Source organism: Patella vulgata, chromosome 4, assembly GCF_932274485.2.
Source record: "Patella vulgata chromosome 4, xgPatVulg1.2, whole genome shotgun sequence".
NCBI lineage: Eukaryota > Metazoa > Mollusca > Gastropoda > Patellidae > Patella > Patella vulgata.
Genome location: NC_065882.2, coordinates 45,500,616 through 45,517,673, shown reverse-complemented (window position 1 = coordinate 45,517,673; position 17,058 = coordinate 45,500,616). Strand labels below are relative to the sequence as shown.

The following is a 17,058-nucleotide window of genomic DNA, read 5'->3' as shown; positions in this document are numbered from 1 at the left end:
TATAGATGCTGATTACGTTTTTATCAGACTTGTCATCTTAATGTTGTCATTAGATTATTATTCTTTATTCAAATTAACAACAAATATTAAACTGACAAATGTATTTTTTCAAGAATTCAATATTGTCTCATATCACCCTCCGTAAAGTGCGAACACTAAATTCAAATGTTAAGTGACTGGTATCAGCTGGAAAAAAGCATATCCTGCATAGCATAGTGAATAGAGAGAGAGAGAGAGAGAGAGAGAGAGAGAGAGAGAGATTGGGTTTAAGTCCACTTGATACCAACTAGGTCATTTCGTTCAATTTTATTTCAATAATTCGCTACATTTCCTGCTAAAAAGATCCTCATCAACCATACCACATTTCCTGCTAAAAATATCCCTATCAAACCATAAAACATTTCCTGCTAAAAAGATCATTTCGTTCAATTTTATTTCAATAATTAGCTACATTTCCTGCTAAAAAGATCCTCATCAACCATACCACATTTCCTGCTAAAAATATCCCTATCAAACCATAAAACATTTCCTGCTAAAAAGATCCTTACCAACCATACCACATTTCCTGCTAAATAGATCCTTATCAACCATACCACATTTCTTGCAAAAAAGAGCCTTATCAACAGTACCACATTTCTTGCTAAAAGATCCTTATCAACATTTCCTGCTAAAAGATCCTCATCAACATTTCCTGCTAAAAGATCCTATAAATAATACCAAATTTCCTACAAAAAAATCCTATCAATAATACCATATTTCCTAATAAAAGATCCTATCAATAATACCATATAATAATACCATATATCCTAATAAAAGATCCTATCAATAATACCATATTTTCTAATAAAAGATCCTATCAATAATACCATATAAAAATACCATATATCCTAATAAAAGATCCTATCAATAATACAATATTTCCTACTAAAAGATCCTATCAATAATACCATATTCCTAAAAAAAGATCCTATCAATAATACTACAATGCCTATTTGAAACATGTATCAATATGTTTGTTTTGCTACATATTTTTAGATCTCCTTATTTCATTTGTTAATTATTTGTCCACTTTTCCGTGTACATTATGTATTTGGGAGCCAAATGACTACAGATTTCCTGAACACAACAATGTTGGGGTTTTGTAATCCATTTTTGTTATTGCCATACCTGTATATAGGAAATTTGGAAATGTTACTTTAAGTTAAAGGAAATATAATAAACTATAAAAAATATTGACAAGAAAAATACATCTTTCAGTTCACTAGACTTGCATTAAAATAAATGCTAGTAGATTGTTAATTACATATCTAACTGTTGAACCCCCGAGGCACTACACTGCCTGACAGCAAGTATATATAATTATTATAGGGTGATTAACTGTTTGCTGTGAGTAGTTCTTCTCACACCTAAACCATCCTCACAATAAAATCTTTAAATTTATTAACTTCTTGACTTCTGCATCGATAATTCAAATTTAATTAACTGAAATTACTTTTCAGAGACATATTTGTGTTTAATTTTACACACTATGATAAACCATCATTCTGATATTTATTTTCTGTCTACAAAAATGGGAGCCATGGTGGCTAAGTGAGTAAGACGCTCCTGGTTTTGGCCGTGAAAGTTCATCAGGATTTTCCTAGTTTTGGCCGTGAAAGTTCATCAGGATTTTCCGGCATGGTTCTCCTTGTCTGTGGTGAAGGATGAAAGGCCTGACAGCTGTTTAGTCATTTGGATAGGATGAAAAATCAAGGTCCAGTGTACACATTGGTGTGTACTTAAAGAGTATAATTTGATATAAGAGTAGGCCGTAGCACCGCGGTCCGGGCAAAATTTCCCTTAGCACACTGTATGGTGATGCCGTCTTTATTAGCCCAGTCGGAGCAAAACAGTAGGACATTCAACCCCATTTCATTTCATTTTTTTCTACAAACAACAAGACAAATTTACATAGTATTACCAGTATAGAGAATAAATGACTTCCTTCCTTCCATAATGACTCTGCTGCTGTCCATTTACATTTATCAGATTTCTTTCCTTCTGTACAATTGCTAGCTAGTTGCTAATGAATTATGACATACAATTCTATCATTTTTAGATGAGCAGTCTTCTATTAATTTCCTCTGTTTGAAGAAAATCTCCCTGGCAGAAATGAAATAGGTCAATGCTTCAACATCACACTGAATTTGTTTGATGTCAAAACGACTGTTATTTTTCTTTGGTTGCATGTGCAGGTTTAGAATTTTGCAATTTTAACAACATGTGTTGCCTTAGTCACCCACAGCAAATGAGAACTAAGCTTGAACAATACATATCAATTTTTAATCCCATTTCAAGTTTAAAAGCAATAGTCTAAATATTTCTACTTAAATATGGTATTAACTTATGAAACAAATCACATTGTCTGTATTGCACGTAAATCCTTCACAGAATGATTTTCATCATCTATAGACTTTTTCGTCTCATGACCTTAAACTTAAACACTGTGTATAAATTTAAAGTCAATCGGATATTAACTTTAGCCTCTGGAATGTTCACAAGCTGGCCGGCAGGCCGGCCGTTAGGCCGGACGGACGGACAGACGGGGGCAATGACAATATACAACCACATTTCAATGTGGGCGTATAAAAATCGGAATTTATAAAATTTTGTCATGCAAAATACAATTTTTACACGAATTTGATGAAACTTAAAATATATCTTTATATTTTAAGTTTCATCAAATTCGTGTAAAAATTGTGACCTCTAGAGGATCCACAACCTTCGTATTACATACTTTTACACAATATGCGTACAAAAAGTGGCCATTTTGTCGCACAGTTTTGTTTCACAAATAGCGAAAGGAACCAAGATCTTTGGGACATAAACATATATTTTATATTTCATCAAAATCTGATGACATACTTTTACACTATTTGCGTACTTGGAGCTGCCATTTTGCCAGGCAGTTTTGGTCCGATTTTCATGAAATTGGAACTCAACCATCATTGGGGTGTTAGGTGATAAATTTAAAATAAGATAAAAATTGTGACCTCTAGAGGGTCCACATGCTAAAAACATGCTTTTTCGTATAGTCGGGGGCCATAATCCATGAAGTTATGATCCGATACATGCTAATACCGAAAGGAACTGTGATCTTTGGGAGATAGACCTATATTTCAAGTTTTGTCAAAATCGGATAAAAATTGTGACCTGTAGAGTGTTCACAAACAAATTGTGGACAGACGGGCGTTCGGACAGACAGGGGCGATGGCCTAATACGTCAACATGAAAATGTGGGCGTATAAAAACCTAATATATATAAATCGCCAATAAACAAGATGAATCTTGACAAATCCAGCAAACGATTAGGGTGGAATAGTTGAATTAAAATCGAGGGATGTATAGTCTATGCTTCATCTTTTTAAACTACAGAAAATACTTCTTCTGAAGTAGCTATGTTGTGGACCAGCAGTCAAGAAATAAAATCCACATTCTATAAATGGTGTTTGCTAAACAAATATAACAGTAAATTACTCCAGATCTAAATTATACGACACTTGATTTATAGATGCTGATTACGTTTTTATCAGACTTGTCATCTTAATGTTGTCATTAGATTATTATTCTTTATTCAAATTAACAACAAATATTAAACTGACAAATGTATTTTTTCAAGAATTCAATATTGTCTCATATCACCCTCCGTAAAGTGCGAACACTAAATTCAAATGTTAAGTGACTGGTATCAGCTGGAAAAAAGCATATCCTGCATAGCATAGTGAATAGAGAGAGAGAGAGAGAGAGAGAGAGAGAGAGAGAGAGAGAGAGATTGGGTTTAAGTCCACTTGATACCAACTAGGTCATTTCGTTCAATTTTATTTCAATAATTCGCTACATTTCCTGCTAAAAAGATCCTCATCAACCATACCACATTTCCTGCTAAAAATATCCCTATCAAACCATAAAACATTTCCTGCTAAAAAGATCATTTCGTTCAATTTTATTTCAATAATTAGCTACATTTCCTGCTAAAAAGATCCTCATCAACCATACCACATTTCCTGCTAAAAATATCCCTATCAAACCATAAAACATTTCCTGCTAAAAAGATCCTTACCAACCATACCACATTTCCTGCTAAATAGATCCTTATCAACCATACCACATTTCTTGCAAAAAAGAGCCTTATCAACAGTACCACATTTCTTGCTAAAAGATCCTTATCAACATTTCCTGCTAAAAGATCCTCATCAACATTTCCTGCTAAAAGATCCTATAAATAATACCAAATTTCCTACAAAAAAATCCTATCAATAATACCATATTTCCTAATAAAAGATCCTATCAATAATACCATATAATAATACCATATATCCTAATAAAAGATCCTATCAATAATACCATATTTTCTAATAAAAGATCCTATCAATAATACCATATAAAAATACCATATATCCTAATAAAAGATCCTATCAATAATACAATATTTCCTACTAAAAGATCCTATCAATAATACCATATTCCTAATAAAAGATCCTATCAATAATACTACAATGCCTATTTGAAACATGTATCAATATGTTTGTTTTGCTACATATTTTCTAGTATTCCTAAATGATATGCAACAACCAGTTGCCAGTTTGCTATAAATGAACATAGTAAACAGATATTCACTAATTATAACCCAGTATTGGGGTTACAAACATTGTATGTTATACAAAACTAAATTTGACATAATGACATGAATTACTGGCTTTATGAATTAATTCATGTATGATAATTAACCTTAAACAGTAAATTATCTGCATATTATGGTTTAGATTAATCATGTTCTTAATACTTGTATTCTAAACCTGAACCATTCATAAATATGACAAACTGACCTACTGGAAACAGATTGAAACAGAGTGGGGATTATAGCAAACAGATACATTACTGGCCATGGTACATGTACCGATAGTTATTTTAGGCCTAAAAGATTAACTTGACTAAATGTATTTTCATTTCAACTGTAAGAAAGGAGTAATTTCACCAGCTTATGGAGTGTTTGTGTCTCAACTAATTCGTTACGCGAGAGCTTGTTCATTTTATTCTGATTTTTTAAGTAGATCGAGGCATTTGTCATCTAAGCTTCAACTACAGGGATACTTAAGAACTAAACTTATTAAAACCTTTAAAAAGTTTTATGGGCGTGATATTGACTTGATTGGTAAATATAACATGTCTCTCTCGGCTATTATTCTAGATATATTTAATTGACGCGTATACAATCTCCCTGATAATGTCTGTCTACTACATCGTTAACACTGTTCATCACGTGCATTTTGCATACGGATAGTCCATTGGCCAATCACGCTATTTTACCGAGATTTCGCCTAATAGTTTGGATGCAGCTATGGCGGGTGTGGCGCCAGGCAGGGTAAGCTTACTCTTCCGGACACCTGTTAACACTGTTTGTCGTGTATTTTGTACACGGTGAACAGTCCATATGCTGATTACACTATTTTGCCTTATTACACTATTTTGCCTATACCGTTTTTTTAGGACTTCGAATTTTGTCTAATGGTTTGGATTGTTCGTACTTGGTTTTATTTTATTTGCAGGGCAATGGCCTTTCTGCTGCACTTTGTACGAGGGCTGGCTGAAAAGTTCCAAGACTGAAAAGGATATATCAATTGGGTTGAAACAAACTTTCCCCACCAGTAAATACAATCATTGAATAAATTATAGACATATTAAGAACTGCAACTCTAGTGTTATTATTGTCTTTGTACAAGACCATTTTGTGAACCTACCCATTGAAATAACCAGAAATGGAAAAACTGGCTCTAGGGCAGTCATAAAGTACCTGCAACTGAAGGACTAACCCCAACACATGCCGACATTCGGACCTGGTCTCCACTTTCGTGGATGATGCCCCTTCCTTTTCCACAGTACAGAAGTGGGCTGTGGAATATAAGCGTGGCAGAGTCTTGACGATGATCCACGTCCTTGAAGGCCATTAACAGCAACCGTTCAACTACACATTACCCGGGTGCATGACATGGTGATGGCTGCTCGACAATTGACCACTTGACATATTGCCAATGGTGTGGACATCTTTCATGAGATGGTTGAGCATATTATCGCCAACGAGTTAGGAATGACAAAAGTTTCTGCAAGATAGGCGCCAAAGCTCTTGACTGCGGATCAGAAACGTGTCAGATTCCTGGCATCCTGTGAAAATCTGCACCATTTTGAAGCAGATCCTGATAATTGTTTGGCTAGTTTTGGCTCCATCAGACTTCCACTTGTTTTCAAAAATGATAAAGGAACTAGCCATTGTCATTTTCCTAATAATGATGACATCATGTCAGCTGTGAACGACTTTTTGGGGAAGGCCAAAGAAAATTTTTTCCTCACCGGCATCCAGACCTTACAACATCGTTGGCAAAAGTGTTTTCACCTCCAAAGGGACTATGTAGAAAAATAAATAGAAATCACCGATTTTGTACAGGTCTTTCACAGCCAGCCCTCGTAAGACAAAAAAAAAGAAAACTAAACTTTAAAAATCCTGTATGTTCTTCTCAACAACCAAAGGATTCCAATCTAGAACATTTCAGTACCCTCTAAGTCTAAACAATGTATATATACAGTGGACCCACAACTTACTTGGAGACAACAAGTTTTAAAATGTGATAAGTTTTTTTAGATCTCCTTATTTCATTTGTTAATTATTTGTCCACTTTTCCGTGTACATTATGTATTTGGGAGCCAAATGACTACAGATTTCCTGAACACAACAATGTTGGGGTTTTGTAATCCATTTTTGTTATTGCCATACCTGTATATAGGAAATTTGGAAATGTTACTTTAAGTTAAAGGAAATATAATAAACTATAAAAAATATTGACAAGAAAAATACATCTTTCAGTTCACTAGACTTGCATTAAAATAAATGCTAGTAGATTGTTAATTACATATCTAACTGTTGAACCCCCGAGGCACTACACTGCCTGACAGCAAGTATATATAATTATTATAGGGTGATTAACTGTTTGCTGTGAGTAGTTCTTCTCACACCTAAACCATCCTCACAATAAAATCTTTAAATTTATTAACTTCTTGACTTCTGCATCGATAATTCAAATTTAATTAACTGAAATTACTTTTCAGAGACATATTTGTGTTTAATTTTACACACTATGATAAACCATCATTCTGATATTTATTTTCTGTCTACAAAAATGGGAGCCATGGTGGCTAAGTGAGTAAGACGCTCCTGGTTTTGGCCGTGAAAGTTCATCAGGATTTTCCTAGTTTTGGCCGTGAAAGTTCATCAGGATTTTCCGGCATGGTTCTCCTTGTCTGTGGTGAAGGATGAAAGGCCTGACAGCTGTTTAGTCATTTGGATAGGATGAAAAATCAAGGTCCAGTGTACACATTGGTGTGTACTTAAAGAGTATAATTTGATATAAGAGTAGGCCGTAGCACCGCGGTCCGGGCAAAATTTCCCTTAGCACACTGTATGGTGATGCCGTCTTTATTAGCCCAGTCGGAGCAAAACAGTAGGACATTCAACCCCATTTCATTTCATTTTTTTCTACAAACAACAAGACAAATTTACATAGTATTACCAGTATAGAGAATAAATGACTTCCTTCCTTCCATAATGACTCTGCTGCTGTCCATTTACATTTATCAGATTTCTTTCCTTCTGTACAATTGCTAGCTAGTTGCTAATGAATTATGACATACAATTCTATCATTTTTAGATGAGCAGTCTTCTATTAATTTCCTCTGTTTGAAGAAAATCTCCCTGGCAGAAATGAAATAGGTCAATGCTTCAACATCACACTGAATTTGTTTGATGTCAAAACGACTGTTATTTTTCTTTGGTTGCATGTGCAGGTTTAGAATTTTGCAATTTTAACAACATGTGTTGCCTTAGTCACCCACAGCAAATGAGAACTAAGCTTGAACAATACATATCAATTTTTAATCCCATTTCAAGTTTAAAAGCAATAGTCTAAATATTTCTACTTAAATATGGTATTAACTTATGAAACAAATCACATTGTCTGTATTGCACGTAAATCCTTCACAGAATGATTTTCATCATCTATTGACACTCTGGTTCTGCCCGGTATTATTTACGCACAATCATATGATGCTGCTGTCTTTATCTTCATCCAGTGATGCAGAGATTTGAACCAGGAATTTCACAGATATGCCACAATTTGAAAATGAGCTATTGATTCTGTTGGGTTTGGATTCGGGAAGAAAAGCACACACTATAAGCTGTAACCAATATTGATCAAAATCTGCCATTCTAAGCACAAGAGTATAATAGGATTACACAGGGCTTTGAGCAATACCATGCACCACGCCCAGTCTCTTAATTACTTATCTAACCAGAGCACTGGGGAGTGATAATTATGATCATACAACGGATGTGTACTAAGATAGCATGGTGGAATTCAATTAAATGTGTAACCTGCATTGAACTGTTTCATCTATAGGCATGCTTTTAATACTATTGATCAACAAGTTCTAATGTTTCTCTTCAGTCTATTATTCTCCATCATTATACATTGATCAGTGCTGGTATATTCACCAAAAAAAACCTATTTATACTAAGCCTAAAAACAGTAAAAACTAAGCCTGTCCTGTATCACAAGTACATGTACAACCAAAATATGGCTAAATCACATCTGAGAAGTGGTATAAGTTGTTCTTGAAAGATAAAGCATATTCACCAAATACTTTATAGCTAACTCATGTGCAAACCAATAGCTAATTGGTGCACTGGTTTGCACATGGATTATATTATAAAACCTGCATGATCATGTATGTTTTGCCTTGAATATCACTATTCGTTCTAAACCAATCTAACTAAAATCAATCTTTATTTCATTTTGTATATATATTTCTGATTTTTTTCACTCATCAGATCTAATATGTATTGAGACATCATCTGCATTGTGCAGAGATCAGAGGACGAAATCTTGGAGAGTTTCCACTGGTTTTTTTTATACTTTTTATACTACACGAAGATCTGACTGTTTGTAGTGGGAGATCATACAAGCAGCTTTTGATCCTATGACGTCAAGCATTTGATTAACTAATCAGCGTTGATGTTTCAAGCGGGTATTTGGAAATACAACTATTGCTTTGTCTTCGCTGCAAATGTTTACCCACGGTTCTGTGCACTACATGCCAAGAACTCGTGCAGCAGACACAACAACATGTACACTACAACACGATTTTAAAAATATAAATTGTCTTCTATTCGGCTCTACTACCTACAGTCTACATGCTAACACTAATATCTCTAATCAAGTTCATAAGTTTCTTGATATGTCAAAAAGATTTTAATGTCGATAAAATAGTATTTTACCATTTATTAAATTAACAATTATTATGTTTGTGTACCATATGTATAACTATGACCTATCATATATATTGTATATTTATATAATATGTAAGTGTTTGCCATTTTAACTATGTACATGTATATACACCCATTTGCATTAATATTATATATATAAATTATTTAGGGAGAGGGGTTTTACATAGGCTAAGCCTGTTCCCAAATCCCATTTCGACAACCTGAATAAAATAGTATTTATTAAAAAAACAAAAAAACAATTTCATTGGCTAATCCGTCATATCAAAAAGAAAGGGGGTTATATAACAACTTCCCAGATCCTAGTGTAGTGAAGGCAAGTAAAACTAAATTTTGAATTATAAAAAACGAAATGAAGTAGGATCTGTGTTTTAATCAGACTGGGAGAGATTGGTCCAGTTGCATTTTGATTGGCTGTTTACAGTGCACAATTAAGACCACAACTCATTGATGTCAGGTGTTTAGTAAAATTCAGTTTTGTAAACTAATGAAAAACAATTGAAAATAAACTAATTTCTTAATTTTTGAAAATTCCTATAATTTCTAAATTATGGTAAGGGTCTATATTATTGGTCGGTATTTGAAATATAAAAACTTATATTCACAAATTGGAGGGGGGTTAAATTTTTTATCAAATAAATCATCTCTCTCTTTTTTTTTTTTATCAAAAATAACCATGTATCGAATTTGATACTCCATGTCTCTCCTAAGAAAAAATATATTGCTAAAAGTACTATTCTTCTGTCAAGTCAGCCATCAGACACAATCATTACCTATTACTATTAATAACAGTCTTTTATTCTAACTTAAGATATATTTTGCATTAATAAACAAAATATGTATCATGCTTGAATTGTATTATGAATATTACCTTATATTCATAATCCTATTGCCAGTATGTTGTATCATAACACCCTTATTTAAAGGTCAGAGATGCAGTTTTAAACAGATGCATTACTTAAACATGCATTATGCAAGAGCTAAATCTGCCTATTGCAGGTCTTGCTTTAGGCCTGAAATGTTATCTTAATTATTAATTAGACATTAATTAACTTATCCAGGCCATAATCAACTCTCGATGGCATCGGATTTCTCCGATATTAAATAGATTAGAACAGTTCAGCCATATTTTGATTTAAGCTAAAATTGGAGGAGAGAGACTTAGCTTCGAACAACCAGTACGGTGGTTGAAATTATTGCACACGTCTTGTCAAGCCTTCAAAGGCTAATATCTTCGCTCACAATAGAGTAATTTGAATGAAATTTTCAAATTATTAATTTTACATTATCTATTTACGAACTATTACAGTAAGAATGGCTAGCTCTTTATCTAAATCTAACATAATGTATCTAGTTTAAGAGCTAAATCTAACTATTGCAGGTCTTTTTCTAGCTTCAAATGTTAATTGTTATATAAATTATTATTTAAACATTTATATATTCAACTATCTGGGCCATTGGATTCAGATGGCTCAGATTTTAAGTAGATAAAAACAACACTGCCATTTATGAGTTTAACAATAAAATAAAGAATCAAGACTTAGTCTCGATTGTGAAGTACCATTGCTACAATAATAAACAATCTACGCTACATTTTCTCAAAACTTCAAACAGTCATAACTTTGCTCAGAATTAAGTAATTCGACCGAAGTTTTCAATATATTCATGTTTCATTATCTAATTTTTCACTACTATAGCAAGAACAGCAAGCGCTTTATCTAAATCTTACATAATGCATCTTTAAGCTTTTGATCAATGTATAATAAGAGGTAAATAATCTAAAAAACATGTAGAGCAATTATAAGTACATGGTTAGTGTTGGTAGGGGGATTGAATAACACTGTGAATAACTAATGCATGAAACTGAATTTCAATATGGTTTATGCCTACATGTATATGTATGAGTCATTGAATAAAAGCCCAGCCACTTTGAGAGATAGGTTGCCAGGCAACGAAACATACGCCCACAGCAGCTAAATCGTCCGGGCAGTCAAAAAGAATTGTGGCGTGTTTTTACTTCTGTTGGTAATGAAACATTTATAATACACTAAAATCTGATTAAGAGTAACAACTCATTAAGTAATTATCAGAAAATCATTAGAATATTTGTTTGGCCCATGCTAACGTTTAGTACGGTATACAAAACATTTAATATCATGGATTTTGCTGTTCAAGTTATCAAAAATCATTGAAAATCAATAGACATGTACTTGGTCGTCTCAACCTAAAGTCTGTCGAAACGATTATATATAGGCAGATGATAACTATGGTCTCTAAAGCATCCACAAGATTTTTCAAAGTGGTCAAGGTCCATAACTCAGGAAGTAATTATCAGAGATCGTTGAAAATCAATAGGTTTCTTCGTCTGATAACCTTAAACACAGTGTATGAATTTAAAGTCAATCAAATATTAACTTTAGCCTCTAGAATAGAGCGTCCAGAAGATAATTCAAAGTGATGAAGGGCCATAACTCTAGCAGTAATCGGTGAAAATCAATAGGCTTCTTCGTATCATGACTTTAACAATGTGTTTAAATTAATAGTCACTCGGATATTAACTTTAGCCTCAAGAGTGTCCACAAGATTTTTCAAAGTGATCAAGGGCCATAACCATGACAGAAATTATCAAAAATCAATAGACTTCTTCATCTCATGATCTTAAACACTGTATAAATTTACAGTCAATCAGTTATTAACTTTAGCATCTGGAGCGTCCAGAAGTAAGGCAGGCAATTGATTCTTTTTTCAAGTATCGTTTATCTCCGACCATCCGCTGATCAATAATCGATAATATCGGCAAATTATTTTGACTTACAATTGGTCTGAAAACAATCATAATTTGTACATGAATAACGAATTAAATGCGAGTTTATGTTGTGATATCATTCTGTATACATGTAGAATTTTTTTCATTTATTTGACATTTGACAAAAAATAATAGCATTCTATAGCAAAACCAAGATGTAGAAAGAAACTCAATCAAATTTGTTTGGAAGACAGAACCGCCACCGCTGGCCATATCTTTGTCTGAATAATAATGTGTAAAATGTAGTTATTTCCTCTTCAGACATTTCTTTGCAAATTTGTTGATAAAATCATAAATGAAAGAAATGAAGAGTTAAAATAAGGGGCACAACTGAATGTTACGGGAAACCATTGGCTCTCATCATGACATAAGCGGTCAACATTTCTCAAAGGTGGCGTCTCGCGTGAAAAAACACATTAGTGTTTTATTATGACTATTCTGTTTAATTACACTTCTAGGCCCAAGAACGCGTTGCAAAGAATACAGTGATAAGGATTATTTTTATGGACTTCTTCCAAGTGAAGTACTTATAATTGCACGATAATCAATATTTTAAAACTGTATCGATTTTCAAAACCCTTACCAGTGATTATTGGCAATATCGATATTTTCCGCCAGCCCTATCCACAAGATTTTTTAAGGTGATCAAGGGCCATAACTCTGGCAGTAATTATAAGAAATTGGTGAAAATCAATAGGATTCTTTGTCTCATAACAGTGTGTATAAATTTAAAGTCAATTGGATATTAACTTTAGCCTCTAGAGCACCCACAAGCAACCGTGGATTCCGGACCGACGCGATGACAATATAAAAAAGAATCTGTGGGCTGATTACAAAAAGTTAGACTAACAGAATGCCAGGAATAATAATTCTGGAACTGTTATTAAAAAGTGTTATAAAATCGATGGTGACCATTTTTACCCCGTCATTTCTCCAGAGTGAGTATAAGTACATGTAGGGTCTATACAGGGTCTATATAATGTACTTTATCAATGATCGCATGTCCGGGGGGGGGGACGTTTGTGTAGATGCCTTAAATCAGTAAAGACATTCTGTACCATAATTCACACGTAGGCCTACTGAGAATGTCATGAAAATTTGATGAAAGGGAATGTATGCATGCCAGGGGCAATAACCTTAGAATTGTTTTTTGCAAAAACACCCATAATCCATAGACACCATCTAAATACTCCATCATATCCATTTCAGCTGTTGGATCAGTAGGCTACTCTCAGTACGGTCAGCTAAAACTACTTTTCAAAAAATGATCAAAATCCATAGGGACCATCTTTACACTAATATTAAATCTAAATCTGACCATTTCAAGAAAATCAGTCAATGGCCTTACAGACCACATGTACAGCTATGGGTTTTACTCTTCCCTGACCAGCATTGCCTGTCAACCATCAAAATGTCCAGGGAAAAAATTCAGACCTTCTAGATTAGTTAAATAGAAAAGTGAATAATAATAACCCCCCAAAAAAAGGTTGCAGCAGGCAAAATTTCCAAAATGTATGCCTGCCTTCATTAGTCTAGTTTGTGCAGAAAACTAGGACGTTAAATATCAACTCCATATCAACAATATAAATTTTGTTTTAATATTCTTTGGATTTTCCATTGTACGACACATCCGTGTATGTGTATCCGTCAATCTGGTTAAAACACAGATCCTATTTCGTTTCGTTTTTATAGTTCAAAATTTCGTTTTACTTGTCTTTACTACACTTGGATCTGGAAGAGTTGTTATTTAACTCATGTTCTGAATGGTGTCGGGGTTAAGCCAATGAAACGGTCTGTTACGGCGAAGTTAAGGCGTGTTTTGCACGGAACTGTGGGTAGGCTAATACTAGTAACATCAATGCTGATTGGTTAATCAAACGTCTGACATCATCGGGTCATAAGTCTGTCTTTTGACCCCTGGCGTGACCTATCGCTATAACTTGTCAGATCTTCATGTAGTGTAGGCCATCGAAAGTATAAAAAAACGAAACGAAATATTATAGATATGTATTTTAATCAGATTGGTGTATCCGTGTATGTGTATCCAGTTAACATGTATGAAAGGATAGAAGGTTTCATTTAATTTGCTACCTGCTATTTATCTATATGTCCCATGATGTTTTGCAGAAGTGACAGACCTATCTTATCATGCTTATTCCTGATTGATGCAGGAGTCGTGGTGAAAATGAACGGAGAAATATTAATATTTAATATCTCTACTGACTGAATTTAATACAGTTCATGTGAACTCTGTGTTGTTTATTCATAAATAATGGCTACAGTCTTCATATCTTTTGTTTTTGTCTACTTACCAGATTATATCTGTTGACTGTGATCGATGTTTATTCCACAAATATTCGCTTTCATCAATGACAGGTGAGTGTAAACATTTTCCTGAAATTTACCTTCGTTCACGCGCATGACTGACTTTAGAGTTAACTCCCTTAGACCCCAAAGCCTTTCACAGGGGCTTGACACAAATTTATGACTTGTAACAATTAGCACTCCGTGTCTTTTCGTAAAATTATCGGAATAACGTATAAAAGGAAGAACAGTAGGCTAAAAAATATTTCCACCGTGAGTGTTCGAGAACAGTTAGAGGCTACTTCAGTTTTATTCCCATATTTATTTGCTATTTTCAATTTGTGCATTTAGTTAGGTACCTGTAACTATACAACCCTACGAAAGTTTGACCCCTTCAAAAAGTTGGCCCTAAAACTGAATACCACATGTACTGAATTGACTATGGATTCATTTTGTCTGGAGCCACTTTACTTTGTGCGACAATTTTCAGGCATCGATTATTATTTGTGAATGCAGCTGTAACAGTCTAATTGGATGGTTGGAATTCAGGTAGCATATTGTGGGATTTCGGTTACAAAACCACTGTTCAACTTTGGAGTTGCTTAACTTACGGGCTAGAATGGCACAAAAACGCATTTGCCGTAGTTAAATTTTCAAAATTTCTCTGGGAGGGCCAGGCCCCCATATACAACGCGTTGATTGATTGGTTGTTTGAGATTCAGGTCAGCCATAGGATCACAGACTGAAATAGCAGGAAAACGCGATTGCGGCAGTTAAATTTTCTCCCGACGTTCCCGTCTCCGTTGACTGTAAACGACTGATTGGTTGATTGGAATTCGAGTCCGCCATCATATTATAATTAGGCTATATTACATCACTTTGAAGTTGATGTAGAATAGCAGCAAACGCGTTTGCGGCCGTCCAATTTTCGCATACCGAATAAGACAAACTTAGATACAAAGGAAAAATGGTTATACTACAATGGTGCTTTTTGTCATTTGTTTTCAGAAAAATCTGCATTTTTGTATGATAATCGTCCATAATTTGTTCATATCTGTAATGTCGGGTTATTCTATCTCAGATACCATAGCAACTTAGAACAGCTTGCCAACTTCCCAACAGGGAAAGGCAACACCCTGGACATCACTCAACCTATTCCATCTTATGGCAACAGTGACCATGACATAGTCCTTCTAGACATGTACTCTACGGCTAAGCGACCAAAACCCATTCGCAGAAAGATCTACTTCTGGAAACGAGCAGACATACAAGGAATCAAAGAGGATGTTACTGACCTTACCGATTTAGTTATAGTCCCAGAAAACGTTGACATAACATGGGTGAACCTCAAAGGGCAGACCATCGCCAAAAGAGTCCCCTCCAAGATGACGACTTCTCGTTACACAAATCCCTGGATAAACACGGATATTAATAGAGCCATCAGACGGTAACATAGGGCTTAGAAGAAGGCACGCCTTACTAAGAAGAAACAAGACAAGGACCTTTACAAGAAACTACAGAAAGTGGTACAGTCGAGGTCAGATGAGCAAACAGGAATTACCTTGAAACCACAGTGAGCAGAGACTATAAGGAAGACTCCAAGAAATTATGGACTTACATCAAGAGTAAAGGCCAAGAAGCCACTGGAGTAGCACCACTCAAAAACAAGAGTGACGGCCGGTCAAGAGCCAACATACTGAATTCACAGTTTGAATCAGCTTTCACTGCATAGAATAAAACAATCATCCCAGACATAGGACCAAGCAGTTTTCCCACCATGGCATCCGTCAAACTTGATTGGAAAGGTGTACATACACTTGAAACTTCTGATGAGTCCGAAGCCCTATTATGCAACCGGACCAAACACAGTCCCCTCATTCATCATCAAAGCCGTAGTCACCGAATTAGCACCCGCCCTTATGCAACTCTTCCAGATGTCACTCGACTCAGGCATAGTCCCTAAGGATTGGAAGGAAGCCAATATTCAAGAAGGGAGACAGACATCAGCCAGCGAACTACACGCCAGTGTCACTTACCCACATCACCTGCAAGATACTGGAGCATATATTGCATAACCGCATAATGCAGCACTTCGACAAGAACAGCATCTTGTGTGATAGTCAGTATGGTTCCAGAAAGCGTTGCTCCTATGAGACACAACTGGGCCCTTATTCACCAAAACGTAAACTAAGATACAATCGAAATTTTAAGAAATACTGCAATTCGATTTGCTGACCAGTAAAATCAATTTGTATATATCCAATGAAGTTGCAGTATTTCTTAAAATTTCGGTTGTAACTTAGTTTAAGTTTTCGTGAATAAGGGCCCAGATCTCTACCATACAGGAAATAGGCTCACCCGTCGCCAAGGGCTCCCGTCTTCATTAGCCCAGGTTAGGAGCAGAACAGTAGGGCGTTAAACCCTATTTCATTTCATTTCCGTAGCCAAGGGAAAACAAAACCATGTCATACACCTGACTTCGCCAAAGCGTTTGACAAGTGCCCCATGAAAAGCTCCTTCATAAGCGTGAACATTACGGAGTAAGAGGCAACTCATTGAAGTGGACCAGATCCTTCCT

The 17,058-nt window shown here is 34.9% G+C and overlaps 1 protein-coding gene across 1 annotated transcript in view; it reads right to left on the bottom strand.

The window, feature by feature from the left end:
- LOC126818417 (protein FAM135A) overlaps positions 1–14,596 on the bottom strand; it is a 49,518-nt gene extending 34,922 nt beyond the window's left edge. The window contains exon 1 of the mRNA XM_056100724.1: positions 14,489–14,596. The gene's annotated coding sequence lies outside the window, so the exon portion shown is untranslated. The remainder of the gene's footprint in view (positions 1–14,488) is intronic.
- Between the last annotated feature and the right edge of the window lie 2,462 nt (positions 14,597–17,058).